This window comes from Ursus arctos, unplaced genomic scaffold, assembly GCF_023065955.2.
Source record: "Ursus arctos isolate Adak ecotype North America unplaced genomic scaffold, UrsArc2.0 scaffold_28, whole genome shotgun sequence".
NCBI classification, from domain to species: Eukaryota; Metazoa; Chordata; class Mammalia; order Carnivora; family Ursidae; genus Ursus; species Ursus arctos.
Window position 1 is genome coordinate 19,842,842 of NW_026622963.1, and position 19,704 is coordinate 19,862,545.

Sequence of the window (19,704 nt, forward strand, 5' to 3'; positions counted from 1 at the left end):
TTGGGGCAGCACTTTGACCTCGGGCTTCTGACAATCCTGCCTTCTCCTTCTGAAAGGGCAACACAGAGAGCTGAGGAAAAGCCATTAGATTCATTATCATTCTACGTAATACTAAAATAAATGTTCTCTCCTGTTAACAAAGTGTGGACACATATGGTGAAAGCATCGGAAAGAACATGATGGAAATGATCTGGAAAGGTCTTCTGGGACTAAAGCTTCCTTATCTGTACAACAGAGGGGAGTAACATGGGGAGATTGGGGTATGTGGGGGAGGGGGTGCTGGATTAATTCTAAGACCTTTTCTAGCCATAACTTTCAGTGATCTGAACAGTCAAAAGCTGTTCATCCCTGACACTGTGAGGCTAGTGTTGGATGTGGTTATTTGTAGGTTTTACAAGTCTTGGAAAGATACAGATGATAAGACCATAGATTCTGTTTCTACGGAAAGCTCTAATTTTAAATGTGTTTAATTTTAAATATGATTAAATTTCCATGTGAGAGCACATATTATATGAGAGTGAAAAGTTTTACAAAAGCTGGACAAATTAGAAACCATCCAAAAATCTAGCTAAGCTTAGATCTGTGTGTGAGAGAGTGTATGTTTTGAAAGGGTGTGGCTTCCTGACTCTGGATTGTTTGGAAATATTCTGACAAAGCCAAATTCATTTCTCTGATATCCTGAACACAGCAAGGAACTGGAGCCTAAAATAGCATAAAACATGATATTCCTATACATATAATCAATTTAAGTCAACTAAAAAATGTGATAAACACCCAAAAGATTTTTCTCTTTTTTAAGTAGGCTCCACACCCAGCATGGAGCCCAACATGAGGCTTGAACTCATGACTCCAAGATCAAGACCTGAGCTGAGACCAAGAGTTGGAGGCTCAACTGATTAAGCCACCCAGCTGCCCCAACACCCAAAAGGTTTTTAGTCTATATTCTTGTAATTCCTTTTTTAGAGATAGTCTGTGCAATTGCCTGGACTAGAAAATTTAGCAACACTTAGCATACTTTTCACTCGTTTGTTCATTAACCCATTTTTCATCTATTCAACAAGTATTTACAGAACTCCTACTAGGTGCCAGAAACCATTTCTTTTAAAATTTTTTCAAGTTTTGTTTGTTGAACTTCATCCTCCCTTACTCTCACTCCTGCCTTTGTTAGGTAGGACGCCATGTTCAGATGACTCAGGAGTACATTTAAGTTGTGGTACTCAAAGCAGAATGCTCTCTTACTAAGGGAAAAACACAATCCACGTGAGTCAGTACTTCACACGGTGGTGTCAGGAGGAGAAAACAACCATCCTCACCCCCACCTCAAGAGAAAGACAGGTCTGACTGGACTCATTTTTGCTCCTAGCACCTATGTCGCTGACGTGAATTCACTTCTACAGAGTGAATCCAGGACAGAAATAATAGACAGAAAGACTTAATAATATAATACATAATAAGTAATTATACACGTGTCATTGCTTTAACATAAAAAAATAGGTGTGGATGGAGATGATATATTATTCTGCAGTATTTCCCTCTCTCTTACATAAATGTTAAACACAACAGCAGTAGAACGAGTTAGTAATGGCAATCAGTAGTCATTAATAGTAGGACTATTTTAACTGTATGAGAAAAATATAACAAGATTTTAAAATCCTTCTTTCTGTCCTCTGATATAGCAGTTTAACCCTTTAAAAATTATTTATTGGGTATTTAAATTTTGCAGGCTTTATACTGGGTATTTTTGAAATATATAAATGTGAGGCTTGTTGAAAGGAAAATATAAATACCACAGGGCTAAACAGATACTATTTATATTTCTCCACCACCGCACACAAAAAAGAATAATGTCCTGCTTCTTTCAGCTCCAGGATACAATAGGATATTTTTATTCTGTTTCCTTTTCCAATAACACTTCTCTGAACTGCCTGCAGCAGTTTAGACGTCCCTTGTTTCTTTCTGTGGCGGCAAAACTGAATACAGTCATATGTAAAATTCACTCTGATTTGCAGCTCCGTTCAGCTCCAACCCACATGACACAGATCCCTGGTGTCAGTTCCATGTGATGACAGTAAGCTAAATATCCTCTCCACAAAACCATTTGAGTGTGGAATGCTTATGATTCTCTTTTCTAGCAGGATCAGGTTTTTAGACTTGTGGGAATTCATTCCCACCTCTCCAGAAACGTCCATCTACTTTGTATCTAAAGGCTTGTTAATCAGGTTGTTTGCATCTATAAATTCATCATATATTCTATCACTGTCTAAAATATCTGTTATTTTAGGGACACGTGGTTGCCTCAGTCAGTTAAGTGTCTGCCTTCGGCTCAGGTCATGATCCCAGGGTCCTAGGATCGTGTCCCACAACAGGCTCCTTGCTCAGCGGGGAGCCTGCTTCTCCCTCTGCCTGCTCTGCCTGCTGCTCCCGCTGCTTGTGCTCTCTCTCTGACAAATAAATAAAATCTTTAAAAACAGATAAATAAAATAAAAAATCTATTGCTTTATAAAACTTTTTATTTCAAAGCAATCGTAGAGTCACAAGAAGATGCAGAGAAAAGCACAGGGAAATCCCGTGCTCCCTTCACCCAGCCTCCCCTGGTGTTAGCATCTTGCACAACTCTAGTACAATATGGAAACAAAGAAACTGACAGTGGTAACATTCTAAAGACTGTGTTCAGATTTCACCAGTTATGCAAGTATCCATGGTGTGTGTGTGTGTGTGTGTAGCTCTATGCAACTTGATCACGCTGTCATCTTGTACAACCACAAACACCACCACCAAGATACTCAACCATCATTTCACCGCAAGACTTATGTTACCCCTCTCTCCCCAGTCTCTAACCCCTGGCAACTAATAATCTGTTCCCCATCTCTATAATTATATTACTTCATGAATATTACATAAATGAGTCATATAGTATGTAACCTTTTGGAATTGGCTTTGTTCACTCAGCATGTTTTCCTTAAAGTTTATACAAGCTGTTGTGTGTATCAATAATTCCCTCCTTTGTGTTGCTAAGTAGTATTCCACTGCATGGAGGTACCACGGCTTGTTGAACCATTATCCATTTGGACATTTGAGTAGTTTCTGACTTGGGGCTATCATAAATTAAGCTTCTTTGAATATTTGTGTACAAATTCCTACATGAAAAATAACTCTTCATTTCTCTGGGATAAATGCCCTAGAATTGCTGAGTCCTACAGTAAATCCATTTTTTTTTCAGTTTTGAGAAGGGCTGTTGAAATATTTTTCAGAGTAGCTGTACCATTTTACATTCCAACAAGCAATGTGGAGAGTAACACATGAGTAATTGCCAGCATTTGGGGTTATCGCTATGTTTCATGGTACCCATTCTGGTAGGTATGTAATTATACCTCATTCTGATCTAAATTTGCATTTCTCTACTGGCTAATGTAGAAATTCACCTGACCTATTTCCTTCAGGAAAATGTCTACGTCTTTTGTCTATTTTCCAATAGGATTTTTTTTTTCACTATTGAGTTTTTAGAGTTCTTTCTATGGTCTAGATACAAGGACTTTGTTGGATATGTACTTTGCAAATATATTTTCCTAATCTATAACTTGTCTTTTCATCCTTCCAATAGGTTCTTTCCTGGGGCAAAAATTGCTAATTTTGATCAGTTCCAATTTTGGATAATTTTGATGAGCTCAGTTCTAAGTCCCAAAGATTTTCTCTTATGTTCTTTTCAAGAAGTTCTATAGTTTTACATTTTACGTTTAAGTTTTTCTATCATTTTTGAACAATCCAAATGGATAAGTTAAACCTCTCTTTCTCCAGGAATACAGTTTTAAAGTAGAAAGGTAATTTTAACTTCTAAGATCAAAATTTTAGTTTCATTGAGAAAATCCTATTTGACTTGGTGACCCTCTTCTGATGTTTTTTTCCTCTTTTCTGATAATTTTTTTTTACCAAGTTGAAAGTCATTTCCAAAAAGGACTCACTTTATCACCAGATGAGTTTTTGCCACAACCTAAAGGTAATATCAAATTACTCAGACACAGTCACTTCATCCTTCTCACGGCTTCTAATGGCCTCACCAAAAATCACTAAAAAGTTTCAAAGAAAGAGCATATAAATAAATGTCTGTTTTACTGTACATTTTTTTCCTCCATTTTCATCCTCAATGTATTTCCAAATTAGAGGACATTTCTTTTGTTCCACACTTGAAAATATGATTTTACGCCAAGCCAACACTTTAGTATCATTTCATAACTGACAACAGTGACAATCATCTTGTAGGCAAATGTGCTAAGGAGCCTATCGCCTTGCATTTCTATAAATTCAAACATCTCATTAAATGCTTCTGCACATTTTGAGGAAATGGAAAAGTAACCCAAAACTTGAATTATAAAAGCCTCAATATCACAGGTAAATAAACAATCATGCTTCTTTTAAAAGTGTGTGTATAAGGCATATAGGTATTTAACAGGTAAGATCATTTCAGTTTCTTTGGTGAGAACTTCATAGATTGAACGGAATTTTCTAAATTTACACGTGAACTGTCTGCTGGATATGCAAATAAGCAGCAAAGTCGAACAAGGTATCAACAATCTTTGTGCTCTTTCGTTTTCTTAGATCGCGTTAAAATCTTCACAGAAATCAAGAGGATTCAAAAGTTCAATTTTAAATCAAAATACCTAATGGCTGGACAGAACATTTGATCTGATGAACTTGTACTCTAGACAGCGGGATGGTTGAGAAGACCAGACAGAATCAGCTCTATGCCATAAGGGGCATGGTATTCAGGACTCCTCGTTTCCCCACATGGCACATTATTGCATCCTCTGAATCAGGAAGTGCCAGTTCCATAGAGCAACAGGGGAATGAAACCGTTAGCACATTCATTGGTGTAGTATGGCTATGATTATTTAGCAGCAGCTATTTTTTAAAGGATTTATTTACTTGAGAGAGACAGAGAACGAGCAGGAGGGGCAGACGGACAGTGAGAGAGAACCTCAAGCAGACTCCACGCTGAGCATGGGACCCAACGTAGGGCTGGATCTCATGACCCCGATCTCATGACGAGCGGAAACCAAGAGTTGGATGCTTAACTGACTGAACCATCCAGGCGTCCCGCAGCAGCTATTTTTAATTAATTATTGGTATCTTTTTGGGAGATGAAAAAACTTTTGAATTAGAAGTACTCGCGTATCTCAGCCCAAATTAGTGGGATTCAGCTTCCCTACGTGCTTTCACACCACCTTTTCCATGCCCAGTTTGTGTCTGTTCTGTATATGGTGTATTATGCTCTGCTTTGGTCATTTGGCTCCCCAATCCAGTTGTATGCATCCTTCCATTTGTCATTAAAATATCACAGTCAATTAGCCTTCTTTTTCAATGAGATGTGGGCCATGCTGGCATTGCTATCGTAATCGTTTTAATTATCTGAATTCTTAGAAGACACGATCAGAATATTCACAATGTTAACGTTTTAACAAGCACGATCTTGATACAAAGCACAACAGTTAATCAACAGGCCAAGTCAAAGCCAGATTCTTGATGCTCATGATTACAACACCCTTAATTACACACTCATCTCCTCACCCAGAGTGATGCAACAACGAATGATCCATTACTATGAACTGTAAATCGTAGATGCCACCGTTGTGAGGGGAAAAGCGGTGACAGCAACTACGGAAGGTAAATCATCTATGTGGTATCCATTTGGCATTAAAGCGCCACTGCTGTCAGCCCCTTATTGGGAGGCCACCTCATTGGTTTTGTACTTTTCTCCCAACCTTTGGTGCCCATCACCAAAAAGATAAGGCATCTTGGGTCCCAGGGAGTGGTTTCCTGTGACAGGATTCTCGGTGCTAGAATCAGGACATCAGGCAATGGAAGACATCTTGTCACACTAGTGAGATATGTAAAAGCACCATTCTAGAAAGCCCTTAGAGTAGGATGGCCCTTCTTACTGGCTCTGGTCATACCTTGACCTGATTGTGTCGGTTCCAGAGGACCTAGAGGAAAGTTTCAGAGAGCAGATATATGGGCTGGCCTCTTTCTCTTGCTCCTTCTCTGCCACTTCCCATTTCATTCTTAGCTCAGAAATTAAAACTGTATATAGTCTCCTCACTTTCCCCTTGTCCAGGAAAGGAAGAGACAGAAGTTGGAGGGGCAAACTCTACAGTAGGAAGACTGCAGTGTGAATAGTTCCAAACTTGTCCAGTTTTTATATTCCAATGCCATGCAGTAAAGCGGCACACAGGAGCACTCTGTTGTCCATACAAAGCATTCTTCTCCATCATTCCCAGATTGTTTCCTTATTAGATGCCACTCACCATGCTAGGTATTCGGAATACAAGAAAGAAGGGGGGGGGTGCCTGGGTGGCTCATTTGGTTAAGCGTGACTCTTGGTTTCTGCTCAGGTCATGATCTCAGGGTGGTGGAATGGAGCCCTACGTTGGGCTCTGGACTGAGCGTGGAGCCTGCTTAAGATTCTTTCTCTCTCCCTCTCCCTCTGCCCCTCCCCACCCCTGCTCATGTGTGCTCTCTTTCTAAGTAAGAAAGAAAGAGAAAGAGAGTGAGAGCGGAAGGAAGGAAGGAAGGAAGGAAGGAAGGAAGGAAGGAAGGAAAAAGGGAAGGTGTTTTATCTTCAAAGCATCTGCAGTCTAGAGAAGGAGATCAAACAGGAGATGAGCACCAGTAGAGCAAGGGCTAAGAACACAGAGAAGGAACTAGGGAAGCAGAGAAAAGGAGAACTTGGATGGGCGTTTTGGGGGCAGGCGTCCCTAGGAGAGAACATAGTGGAAGTGTGACCATCTGAAATAGAAAAACATTGACCTCAGAATGAGTTCCTGTATTTCAAAGTGTACCACCAATTTGAGGGCTGCTCTTCTAAAAACAGGACATTGGCATTTCCCATGAGCAACAAGAAGAACCCACAAAGGGAGAACGTGACTGCATAAGGTTGACAAGAGGAAGGACGCTGATCCCTTCCCCACTTGCCGGGAAGGCTGGGCCTTAAACGCAGTGGAGGGCACTGAGCCAGGGTTCCAACATAGTCTGGGCTAGGCTGAAGTCGAGTCTGGCTTGTCGACAGCGAAAAGCTTACCAAGCAGAAAGGCAGGGGGAAAGTCTTTCAGCAAAAATATTTAACCCACTGAAAATAATTTATACTTGTGTACAAACAACCTGCTGATTAAAAATGATTCTTAACTACTCATTAAAAGAAGGCCCACCCTTCAGGACCTATACTTTGCAACACTTAGGTACTATTTAATGGGAGTTACAGTATAAGCAAAATATTAAAAGGCTGCATTTCTTTACATGCTATAATTTTACTTTTGACTAATTCCAACTTTCTCTGTGCTCAATTAGTCTGACTTAGTGAAGTTTTGTCGTGTATAAGCTGGGAAGTCCTGACTTGTCTCTCAACTTGCCAGCAAGAAGTAGCAGGATTACTAAATTCCCAAGATTTTAAAAAGGTCAAAACTGTGGCCCCTCTCTTTACTAATTTTAAATGACTGTACGCCATTGGCAAAGTAATATTTACCACCAAAAATACAATCTATATCCTTCTTGAACAGAGCTGATTTGATTGAGAATCAAATTTGAGTTTGAGGTCTCTTTCTTCTGATTTCTTATAGCGGGACACATAACAAAGTGCATTTAACACCGTAACTGGGATTTCCAAAGCCTGGAGACCTATTAAGAATTCCCAAAATTGGTGACATCTCCAGAGGTGGTGGGATAGAGAGAGGTGTTTTGCTCTTCTGGTAAACTTTTAACTAGGAAGCCAGGGATAAATTCTCTTATTTTGAGAGAGGGGTGAAAAATTGGGTTAAGTGAGAGCTTCCAGATATAAGTATATGTGTGACCAGAAGTGCGAATCTCTGATGAAGGAATAGGAAAGAACCATTTTGCGGGTCCCTTACTACGGGCTCCCCAAGCAACAAGAATGATAAGTGTTCTTAAGTTACATGTTTCTTCTCCACATGTGAGAAGAAAATTTCACTTCTGAAGTGCTAAATTAGCCTGCGGTTTTAGACAAGCAAAGTTGCACCATGGTCCTTGCTTTGCCAGATATATGCTGACTATGTATAAATAATCTGACTTCTCTGAGCCTCAGTTTTCTTATCCATAAAAATGAAAATCACTGCTTTTGACAAGTTGGTGTGATGAGAATTAAATGGGCTGATGTATGAGATAGCACATTAGCACTCAATAAATATCTGCTCATTGCTTTGCTGAATTATTCTTTGCTTCCTTTTTTAATTTTAAACTACTATTTGATATTTACTGTTCTTATTTTTTATTTTTGTATCAGTGTAAAATCAGAAAACTTAGCAACCATTCTGAAGATGACAAAAGTTATTTTCTTTCTTAAAAAGATTTTTATTATTTATTTATTTATTTATTTTAGAGATAGAGTGGGGAGAGAGAGAGAGCATGAGTGGGTGAAGCAGCAGAGGGAGAGGGAGAAGCAGACTGTGCTGAGTGCAGAGCCCGTCACAAGGCTCGATCCCACAACCCCAAGATCATGACCTGAGCCAAAATCAAGAGTCGGATCCTTAAGCGACTGAGCCCTACCCAGGCGCCCAGACAAAAGTTATTTTCTAGCCCAGATTCAATTACTGAGTATCTATCATGTTCCATATGCTGGGGACTCGCCAGTTAAGAGCAGACAAAACGTCCTTCCCTCACACAGCTTCCATTATATTGTTTACAGAACCTAATAAAATAAATAAGAAAAATATGCAAAATGTTAGATGGCAGTAAGTGCTGAGAGAAAAATCAAGTGAAGAAGAAGAGGGAATCCAGAGGAAAGGCAGGGGACAGTTCATTTTGTGGCTTCAGGAAGGTCTTACTGGGAAGGTGACAAGGAAGTGAGCCCAGGGAGATAACGCCACATGCTTATCTGAGGAAGACCTTCCGGGCAGAAGGGATAGCAACTGCAGGGTCTCTGAGATGGGAGAGGCCTTGGGGTGTCTGAGGAACAGCAAGGAGGACAGTAGGTTGCAGTGGAGCTGAAGGGAAGCATGTCAAGGAAGTAAAGAACTACGGCAGGGCAGACGGGTCACACTGCGCCTCAGAGGCTTTTTCCTGCGTGCGATGGGGAGCCACTGGAGGAAGGTGAACAGGAAGTGACAAAGGAGAAATTGTTCTAACAGAAACACGCTGCTGCTATGCAGAGAGTGAAGTGAGAGAACAAGGGTGGAAGCAGGGAGGCCAGTGAGGAGGCACCTAATGTAGCCTAAGATGAGGTTGTGGTGGCCTGACGAGGCGACACGGTTGGAGATGCTGTCTGTGAATTCCAGGTGTAGATGTGCTGACAGACCAGTACGGAGTAGAGAGGAAAAGAGGAGTCAAGGTTACTGCTAAGACTTTTGATCTGAGCGACTGGAAGGATGGAAATGCCATCTTATTTGATGAAAGAAACAGGAAAAAGCAGATTTTGGAGGATGACATCAGGAGCTAGTCTTGGACACACTGTATGTGAGGCACATGCTAGACATCCACGTAGAAAGGTTGAGAAGGCAGTTGGAGATGTGAAAATGGATGTTAGGGAAGAGGTCCAGGTTGGATGCATTGATAATCACAATTTAAAATGCCTTAACTCATAGGTGCATAAGCTCACAAAAGAGTGGGTATAAATGCGGAGAAAGAACCAAAACCAAGCTTGGGGCCTGCCAATGTTGCAAGGTCAGGGAGAAGGAGCAACGGCAACTGAGAATGAGTGGCCAGTAAGACAGAGGAGAGTGTTTTAGAAGCCAAGTGAAGAAGACATTTCAGGAAGGGAGTGCTTAACTGCCAACTGTGTTACATGCTGCTGTTAGGAAAATAGCTGAGAACTTCCAGAATGGATACTGCAAAATCCTCAAAAAAAGTATGAAAAGCATTTTCTTATTCGGTTTTTAATGTTTTCATAAGGCCTTATAATTAAACATGAGAGTATGCACATGTATTTACCTCTTCTCCTAAATCTCACTAAAATGACACCAGAGATAAAGTTGTAACACACAAGGACAAAGAGACGATATAGGTCAGGATGTGTCTCCTTCCCCTCCTGCTCCCCTAAACTCTAAACATATCCTGGAATCTACTCAAAGATGGATTTTCCAGCTACGGCTAATGGGTCTTCCCAGGAATTCCAGAAGAATGGAAGCCCCAGAGATGGCAAAGGAAACACAGAAATCTCCCAGGACTACAGCAGATCTGTGAGGGGATTACAATCTAGGTGAGTGACAAGAATATATACATAAAAATTTAAGCAAAATTAAAGACAAAGCACTATATTTACATGGCAAACTTCAAAATAAAAAGTACTCATCATCTATTCTCGTTATTATAAAAGAGCAGCGAATGCCGGCTCCCAGACTTCTTCTCCTGCCCAATGGCCACCTGTGGCCAGGCAGGACCACCAACATCCACCACTGGCTTCTCAAGCCCTGGACTTCCCTTATCTACCCTCCCTCTCAGCAACACATGCCCAGGGGCACACACTGGGCTTTCCCATCACCCCAAACTGCCTCCTCTCCAAAATCACAACACTCACACATCCCCATCTCAGACATGAGATTAGGCATGTCAAGGTAAATGGGAACAGTTGGGATCTGAAAGAGCCAGGGGTCAACAAGCTCAGACCCAGAAAGAAGTTCAAGGAGGAAAAAAAGTGCTAGGGTTACAAAAAGTGTCTGAAAACATATAAATGCCTAAGTCAAATCAGCGCCTTTTGAAGAAATTAGTAAATATTTTTGAACATGTACTATATGCAAAGCAACATGCTACAAAATGCTACGGGGGCCTTAGTTATCCGTTGCTACCTACTAAAACTTAGTGACTTAAGACAACAAACGTTTATTATTTTATGCAGTTTGTAAAGGTCAGGAATCCAGGAGCAGTTCAGCTGAGTGGTTCTGGCTCAGGGACTCACATGAGGTTGCCATCAAGATGTTGGCCAGGGATGTAGTCATATGATTGACTGGGCTGAAGATTTCCCTTTCAAGGCAGCTCATTCACGTGGCTGTTGTCTGTAGATCTCAATTTCTCACCACACAGACCATTCCATAGGGCTACTTGAATGCCCTCATGACAGGGCAGCTGGCTTTTCTCAGAATGGCTGATCCGGGAGAGAATAGGAGAAAGCCACAGTGCTGTGTAGGACCAAGTCTACAGTATACACCATCATTTCTGTCTTATTCTATTCATTAGAAGCTGGTGAGTAAGCGCAGCCCACATTCAAGAGGAGGGAATTAAGCTCCACTTCCTTAAGGGAAGATCATCAAAGATTTTGTGGATATGTATTAAAACCATCACACTGTATATCTGGTTCCATAGAAATGATAATATAGTATACTGCTGAGCAAGCACACATGTAATTAAATATAACACAAATTAGAATGTGGCAAATATAAGAAAGGGAAAAGTGCCATATGTAAATTTCACAAAGAAAATTATAGTTTAACTAAGGATCAAACCCACCAGATGTTCCACAAAACCTACTCAAGACATTAAGTGTAAGAGACTCCATTTGATTGAATTTAAAGTTTCATTCTGGTTCTATTTTTTTTAAACTTATGTATAGGATCACATTTCACAACTATTACAGTATTAGTCAGAACTCTTTTTACTGATGTAAGTCAACAAGTTTATTAAATAATTATAAATCATATATTCTATTTACTATTATATAAAAAAGATGTTAAAATAATAAAGTGCCACTAGTTCTCTACATGTAAGAAAACTGCTAAAGGCAATCTTTTAGAATAATATTTGCTACAATAACTATACTAGAAAGTTCTATTTTTAAGTTCATCTCTAGTCTACTATAAAGGCAGTCTAAATTGATAATTAATAACAGTGAAAACTTGAGTTCTCAACATTTTAAGATATGCTTAACATAATTTAAACTTAAATATAAATGTTAGTATGCACCAAACAAAAGAGCCTCAAAATGGATGAAGCAAAAGCTGACAAAGCGTAAAAGGGAAACAGATTAAGTCCCCATTTATGGTTGAGGACTACTGCATCCTCTCAGAAACTAAGGACTTCTAGTTAAATAAAAAAAATTCAGCAGGGATAGAGAAGATCTGAGCAATACAATCTAACAGGATCTTATTGACATATGTTGAACACTAATCCAACCTCAGTAAAATATAAGTTATTTCTAAGCACTCATGGAACACTCATCAGAAGAGACCATATGTTGGTCCATAAACCATGCTGCAAAAAATGTAAAATAACTGTGATCGTCAAGTGTGTTCATTGCCATAGTGAAATCAAACAAGAAAACAATAACCATATGAAAATAAAATACTTAAAAATAATCAATGTGTCAAAAAGGATGCCTCAAAGGATATTTAAAAATACATATAACTAAAAGAAAATTAAAACACAATATATCAAAATACATGGGATGCAGCTATAGCAGTAGCTGAGAGGAAAATTAATAGCACTAAAAATGCTTATATTAAGAATGAAAAAGATCTCGGGGCGCCTGGGTGGCGCAGTCGTTAAGCGTCTGCCTTCGGCTCAGGGCGTGATCCTGGCATTCGGGGATCGAGTCCCACATTGGGCCCCTCCGCTGGGAGCCTGCTTCTTCCTCTCCCACTCCCCTGCTGTGTTCCCTCTCTTGCTGGCTGTCTCTCTGTCACATAAATAAATAAAATCTTAAAAAAAAAAAGAATGAAAAAGATCTCAAATCAATAACCCAACTTCCTACCACAAGAAAGTAGGGGGGAAAAAAGAGAGATCAAAAATCAGCCCAAAACAAGCAAAAGGAAGTAATAAAGATAGGAACAGAAATTAATAAAATTGTGGGGCGCCTGGGTGGCACAGCGGTTAAGCGTCTGCCTTCGGCTCAGGGCGTGATCCCGGCGTTATGGGATCGAGCCCCACATCAGGCTCCTCTGCTATGAGCCTGCTTCTTCCTCTCCCACTCCCCTTGCTTGTTCCCTCTCTCGCTGGCTGTCTCTATCTCTGTCAAATAAATAAATAAAATCTTTAAAAAAAAAAATTAATAAAATTGAAAATAGAAAAACAAACGAGGAAAGCAAAAAAAAAAAAAAACAAAAAACAAAAAGGCTGGTTCAGTGTGGAGGGTGGGGGGAAGGTTCAAAAAAATTGATAAACCTCTAGCAAGACTGACAAAAATAAAAAAAAGAAAACAAAAAAAATATATCAGAAATGAAATAAGCAGTATGACTACAGATCCCACAGTCATTAATAAGATAATAAGGGAATATAATGAACAACTTTATACTCAGAAATTTGATAACTCAGAAGAAATGGACCAATACCTAAAAAACTACAAGTTATCAAAATTCAGTGAAGATGAAACAGTCAATCTGAATAGTCTTATCACTGTTCTTAAAAACTGAAGATCTAATTTAAAAGCTTCCAAAAGATAACTTGCCAGGGCCAGAAGGATTCACTGCAGAATTCTACCAAACATTTAAGGAAGAATTACCACCAATCAAAATCCCTGCATGATGTTCGTACATATAAACAAAATTATTCTAAAGTATATACGGAAAGGCAAAGAAATTAGAATAGCTAAATCAACTCTGAAAAAAAAAAAAAGAAGAAGATGGGAGGAATCAGTCTATGAGATTTCAAGACCTATTTTATAGCTACAGTAATCAAGACTGTGGTATTACCAAAGATCAGTGGAATCCAGAATTAGACCTGCACAGATATGCTCAACACATTCTTGACAAAGGAGCAAAGGCAATTCAATGAAAGAAGGACAGTCTTTTGAACAAATAGTGGTGGAGCAATTGGAAATCCACCAGCAAAAAATGAACCCGGATCTAAACCTCACACCTTATACAAATATTAATTCAAAATAGATCAGACACTAAATGTGAAACTATAAAATCATTAGGGGAAAAAAAAGAGAAAATCTTCAGGATCTAGGGGTAGGCAAGGATTTCTTAGACTCAACACTGAAAGAACAATTCACCAAAGGGAATACTGATAAATTGGACGTCATCAAAATTAAAAACTTTTGCTCTGCCAAAGACCATGTTAAGAGGATGAAAAGACAAGCTACAGACTGTAAGAAAATATTTGCAAACCACATATCTGACAAAAGGCTAGAATATATAATGTACTCTTAAAACTCAACAGCAAAAAAACAAACAATCCCAGTTAAAAATTGACAAAAACCAGACATTTCATTGAAGGTGATATTCAGATGGCTAATAAACACATGAAAAGATGTTCAAAATCATTAGACTTCAGGTAAATGCAAATTAAAACCACATGAGAGGCCCACCTGGGTGGCTTAGTGGATTAAGCACCTGCCTTCAGCTCAGGTCATGATCCCAGAGTCCTGGGATCGAGCCCTGCATCGGGCTCCTTCCTCAGCAGAGAGTCTGCTTCTCCCTCTGCCTGTGTCCCCCCTGCTTGTGCTCTCTCCCTCTCTCTCTGACATATAAATAAAACCTTTTAAAAAATCACAATGAGATATCACTGCATATCTATCAGTTATATACCTATTGGCTGACAACACCAAATGTTAGAAAGGATGTAAAAACTGGATCACTCATACATTGCTGCTGGAAATGTGATATGGTAGAGACACTAAAAAATGGTTTGGCAGTTTTTTTATAAAACTAAACATGCAATTACCATACCCAGCAATTACACTCCTGGGCATTTATCCCAGCAAAATGAAAATCCATATTCACACAAAAACCTGTATATGGATTTTCATAGCAGTTTTATTATAATAGCCCCAAAACTAGAATCAGTCCAGATTTTCTTCAACAGGTGAGTTAAAAAACAAAACAAAACAAAACAAAACAAAACTGTGATCTACCCATACCATGGAATATTATTCAGTAATAAAAAGGAACAAACAATTGATGTAAGCAACGACTTGGATGGCTCTCCAGGAAATTACGTTGAGTGAAATAAGCCATTCCCAAAAGGTTCATGCTGTACTCAATGCTTTATTCTGTTTATATAACATTTTGAAATGATCAAATTTTAGAAAGAGAGGATAAATTGGCCGATTGTGTCAGGGGAAGGGAGAAAACCACATGGTTACAAAAAGGCAACATAAGAGATTCTTGCAGTATTGGAAATATTCAGTATCCTGACTGTCCTGGTAGATACGTGACAAATTGTGTAAAACTTAATACACACACACACACACACACACAAATAAAACAGGAAACTCGAATAAGATCAGTGGATTGTATCAATGTCAATGTCCTAGTAGTGACATTATCCTGCTTTTCCATAAAATGTTACTAACTGGGGAAACGGGACAAAGTATACAGGGGATTTCTCAGTATTGATTCTTACAACTGCATATGAAAACTACAATTATCTCAATAAGATTTTTAATTAAAAATATATAAAGGTTGGATAAGGAGAAATATACACTTCAATATGGCTCTATTATTGTCCCACAAGCTTCACATTGAACACAATGGTCATGCTATCAAAACTGAGTAAGAGGAACTGATGCCCTGTGCTTACTTCTCAATATATCAAAACTAAAATAAATACAAGTGCATTCTAAAAAAAATTCAAAGCTCTATAAAATATAATTTTACAAGGTTAGTAAATATGTTTATTTTCAGGATCATGAAAGCAACTTCCTAATATCAAAACCCAGACCTTCTGAAATAAATATCCTTTGTTGAGAATAACTTACATAATGTTGCATTACATAATAATGAAATGATAGGCTGTTCTTTTCCACAGGAGAGACGCACAACACATCGAGGGAGCAACAATACATCTGCATTTCTAGCGGATGGTTGCTGTACCTTCACCACATCGGCACTAGATTTCTACGAATCATGTTTAAGAAAATCAGTATGTCACAGCACTTTTACTCAGTTTTATAATACATGGAAAAATGACAAGATCTTTTACCATGCTATTTTCAAAGGAAATCACAAATCACTTGGAAAATGTACATTTTACCAAACTAAATCCATGTGTAAGATGCAACATTTAATATATCATATAGAAAATAAAGAAATGCACAAAATCTAAAAACAAAGGAGCGACTCTATGTGCTAGCAATTATAGGATGGCTTCTTTTTTTTTTTTTAAGATTTTGTTTATTTATTTGATGAGAGAGCAAGAGAGAGCATGAGTGGCAAGCAGAGGGAGAGGGAGAAGCAGGCTCTTCATTGAGCAGCGAGCCCAATGTGGGACTCGATCCCAGGACCCTGGGATCATGACCTGAGCTGAAAGCAGATGCTTAACCGAATGAGCGAGCCACCCAGGTGACCAGTATGGTTTCTGTAGTAGGCTGTATGGTGGTCCCCAACAAGATTTGGCCACAGATTAATCTCCAGAACCGGAGAATATAACCTTATTTGGAAAGTGTCTTTACAGATGTAAATTAAAGACTGAAATGGAGACTATCCTAGATTATCCCAGTGGGCCCTAAATCCAATGACAATTGTCCTTATAAGAGTGAGGCACAGGGAGATCTGACAGAGACCCAGGGGAGAAGGGGAGGTGAAGACAAAGGCAAAGATTGAGAGAAGAGGCCACTTGCCAAAAACGCCCAAGAATGCTGGGCAGCCACCAAAAACTGGAAGAGACAGTGATCAGATTCTCCCCTAGATCTCTGGGAGGGAGTGCAGCTAGATTTTGGCCTTCTTCTTCTATTTTTTTTTTAAGTAGGCTCCATGCACAGCATGGAGCCCAACGTGGGGCTTGAACTCAAGACCTGAGCAGAAATCAACAGTCAGACACTTAACCAATTGAGCCACCCAGGCACCCCAGATTTGGGGCTTTTATCCTCCAAAACTGTATGGTAATTTGTTACAACAGCCACAGACAACTAGTACACTCCCTTTATCAGAGAATACAACTTACACACTTACCAATCAAAGCAAAGCATGAGAATCACTATCTTTTAAATTCAGGATAAAACAGGTCACAAAAATAATTTAAGACTCTAGCTAGCCAGAATCTAGCTTACATAACCATGAGACCTCCAAACTGGTTTTGAATCCAGAACAAATAAGAAACAACCGAACGGAAAGGTATTATGAAGGGAAAAAAAAGTTCAGAAACAATTTTTAATTCTGTTCAAAGGGAAGCAATATCACACACACACAAAAATCAAATAAATGATTCCTTCAATTAATAAGCATTCTGCAAAGAATGAGTACAAAATTGATGAGCAGGAGTTAAACCGGTATCTTTACTATACACTAGAAACACAAGTGTCAAATATAATTAATAAAACACTGCATTCACAAAAGTATGAAAATATGAAACACAGTATCAAGGAATAACTTTAACCAACCAAGCATTGTCCTATAAGAAAACAAAGAAACAAAAATAATTATTATTTTATTATTACTTTTGATTTTTTATTTATTCAAGAAGACTTAACTAAGTGGGTCATATCCAAGTTGTTGAGACACAAGTTAATCTCAAGTTTGTTGACAAGTTTAACACAAAGCCAAAATATATTTTTCGAGGGAACTTAAATGACTCCAATATATCTAAAGTGTAAAACTCTAGTGAGAAAGAAAAGATTTATAAACTAGTGGGTATGAAGATGACCAGACCTGCTATATACTAAAACACGATATAAAGGTATAGTTATTAAAACAAGGAAGAAGCTAAATGAAGCAGAATAGATAAAAGAGAAATAAACCGTATATTATAGAAGAGAATTGATATATGGTAAAGCCAGCAGCAGGACAGGGAATATGAAATCAATGAACTTTATAATAACAGTGGACTGTTACCGGGTGAAGTGGCAGTAGGGAAGCAATCAAGTCTTTGTATCACACCATATATGAAAATGAACTACAAATGAACTGAAGACTTAAGTGTTAAAAATTAAATAACAAATAAGACAGAGGGATACAAAAGCGAAAACAGACCAGATCTGGAGGCAAAGGTGGAGGGAAGGGGAGTGAGGAAAGAGAAGAGCTTGTAAATGCAATGAAATAAGCCAAAAAAGAGAAAGATTGATAAATCTTACTATGCCAAATTTTTTATGCTAAAAAAAAAGACAAAGGAGCTGGAGAAAATATTTACAATAAATAAGAAAAAGGATTACTATCTTCAATATCTAATAAATTCACTCAGAGTGAAAAGGCACCTGAAAAAAGGTAAAAGAGAAAAAAGATATTAATAAATAAGAGAAATAAACCTTACAATTCAAATAAAAAGACAAAAAACTCAATTTAAAAATGGGCAAAGGAGGATGGGAACAAAGAAAAAGAAAATAAAAATAAAAATGGGCAAAGGATTTGAATAGACATTTCCCTAAAGAAGATGTACAAATGGCCAATAAGCCCATGAAAAGTGCTCAACATTATTGTCATTAGGGAAATGCAAATCAAAACCATGATGAGATACCCCTTCCCACCCACTGGGATGGCTACAAAGGAAAAGACCAACAAAAACAAGTGTGGGAAGGATGCAGAGAAATTGGAACTCTCGAATATTGCTAGTGGGAATGTTAAATGATTCAGCTGCTTTGGAGAACAGCTTGGCAGTTCCTCAAAATGTTAAATATAGAGTTACCAGCAATTCCACACCCAAGAGAAATTGAAAACATATATCCCTACAAAAATTTGTAAACAAACATTCATAGTAGCATTATTTCATGATAGCCAAAGAGTAGAAACAACCCAAATGTCCATCAGCTAAATGGATACATGGATAAATGAACAAAAGGTAGTAAATTCATACAACAGAATATTGTTCAGCCATCAAAAGGACTGAAATGCTGACACGTTACAACATGAATAAGCCCTGAAAACACCATGTTAAGGGCAAGAAGCCAGCCATGAAAGGCCATGCACGGCATTATTCCATTTATGTGAAATGTTCAGAATAGGCAAACCCACAGAGACAGAAAGTAGATTGGTGGCTGCCACGTTGCAGGAAGGGAAAGTGGGGAGTGACTACTAATTAGTAGGAGGCTCTTTAGAGGTAATAGAAAGTTCTGAAATTTCTATAGAGTTTTATTTACTTTATATCATGTCATAACCTTCAGTTGGATGAAATATTTTAAAATAAAAATTAAAGCCATGAAGATACTCTGAGAAAATACAGAAAAATATTTCTATAATCCTTAATTGGGAAAGCATTTTAAGGATGGCATGGATTAAAGAAATTATAAAAGGTGGATGGATTTAAGTATACAAAAGTTACAAATTCAGACAACACAAGAGACTTCCTAAATGGTATATTGCTGGATTAAAAACAGAAGTTTCCATTCACATATCTTAGAAGGTCAGTGGAGCAGACAACCACTAGGTAGGCCCCAAACTCAACCGTTCTGCCTCATACATCACACAGATCCATCCCGGCCTTGGTCATGTTTTCTGCCACGTGGACAAGAAAAGCAGAGGAGGCCTTTCTGCAGACAAACAAGAAGAATAAAAGCCATATGCAGAGAGGACGGATATAAATTGTGCAGAACTGAGTATTAATGTCATTCAAGTTCCCTGTTCTAGACTTTTTCCAAGGCCAAGATGCACTCCTGCCTTTTGGGATTAGGGGGCACTCTGGCACTCAAACTGCTCTTCGTTGACAAGAAAACGTGTCTAAATGAATACATTTTATAATATTAAAATGTTTCTATTGCTTTGACTCAGTAGTTCTGCTTTTCTGAATCTTAAATATAAAAACAGCTAGAGGTAGAAATATTAATCCGTTGGTTGTACCTGGAGTCTCTACTACGTGCCGCAAGTTGAAGGCAATGTGGACACGTGGCGTCCTCAGTCAGATGGT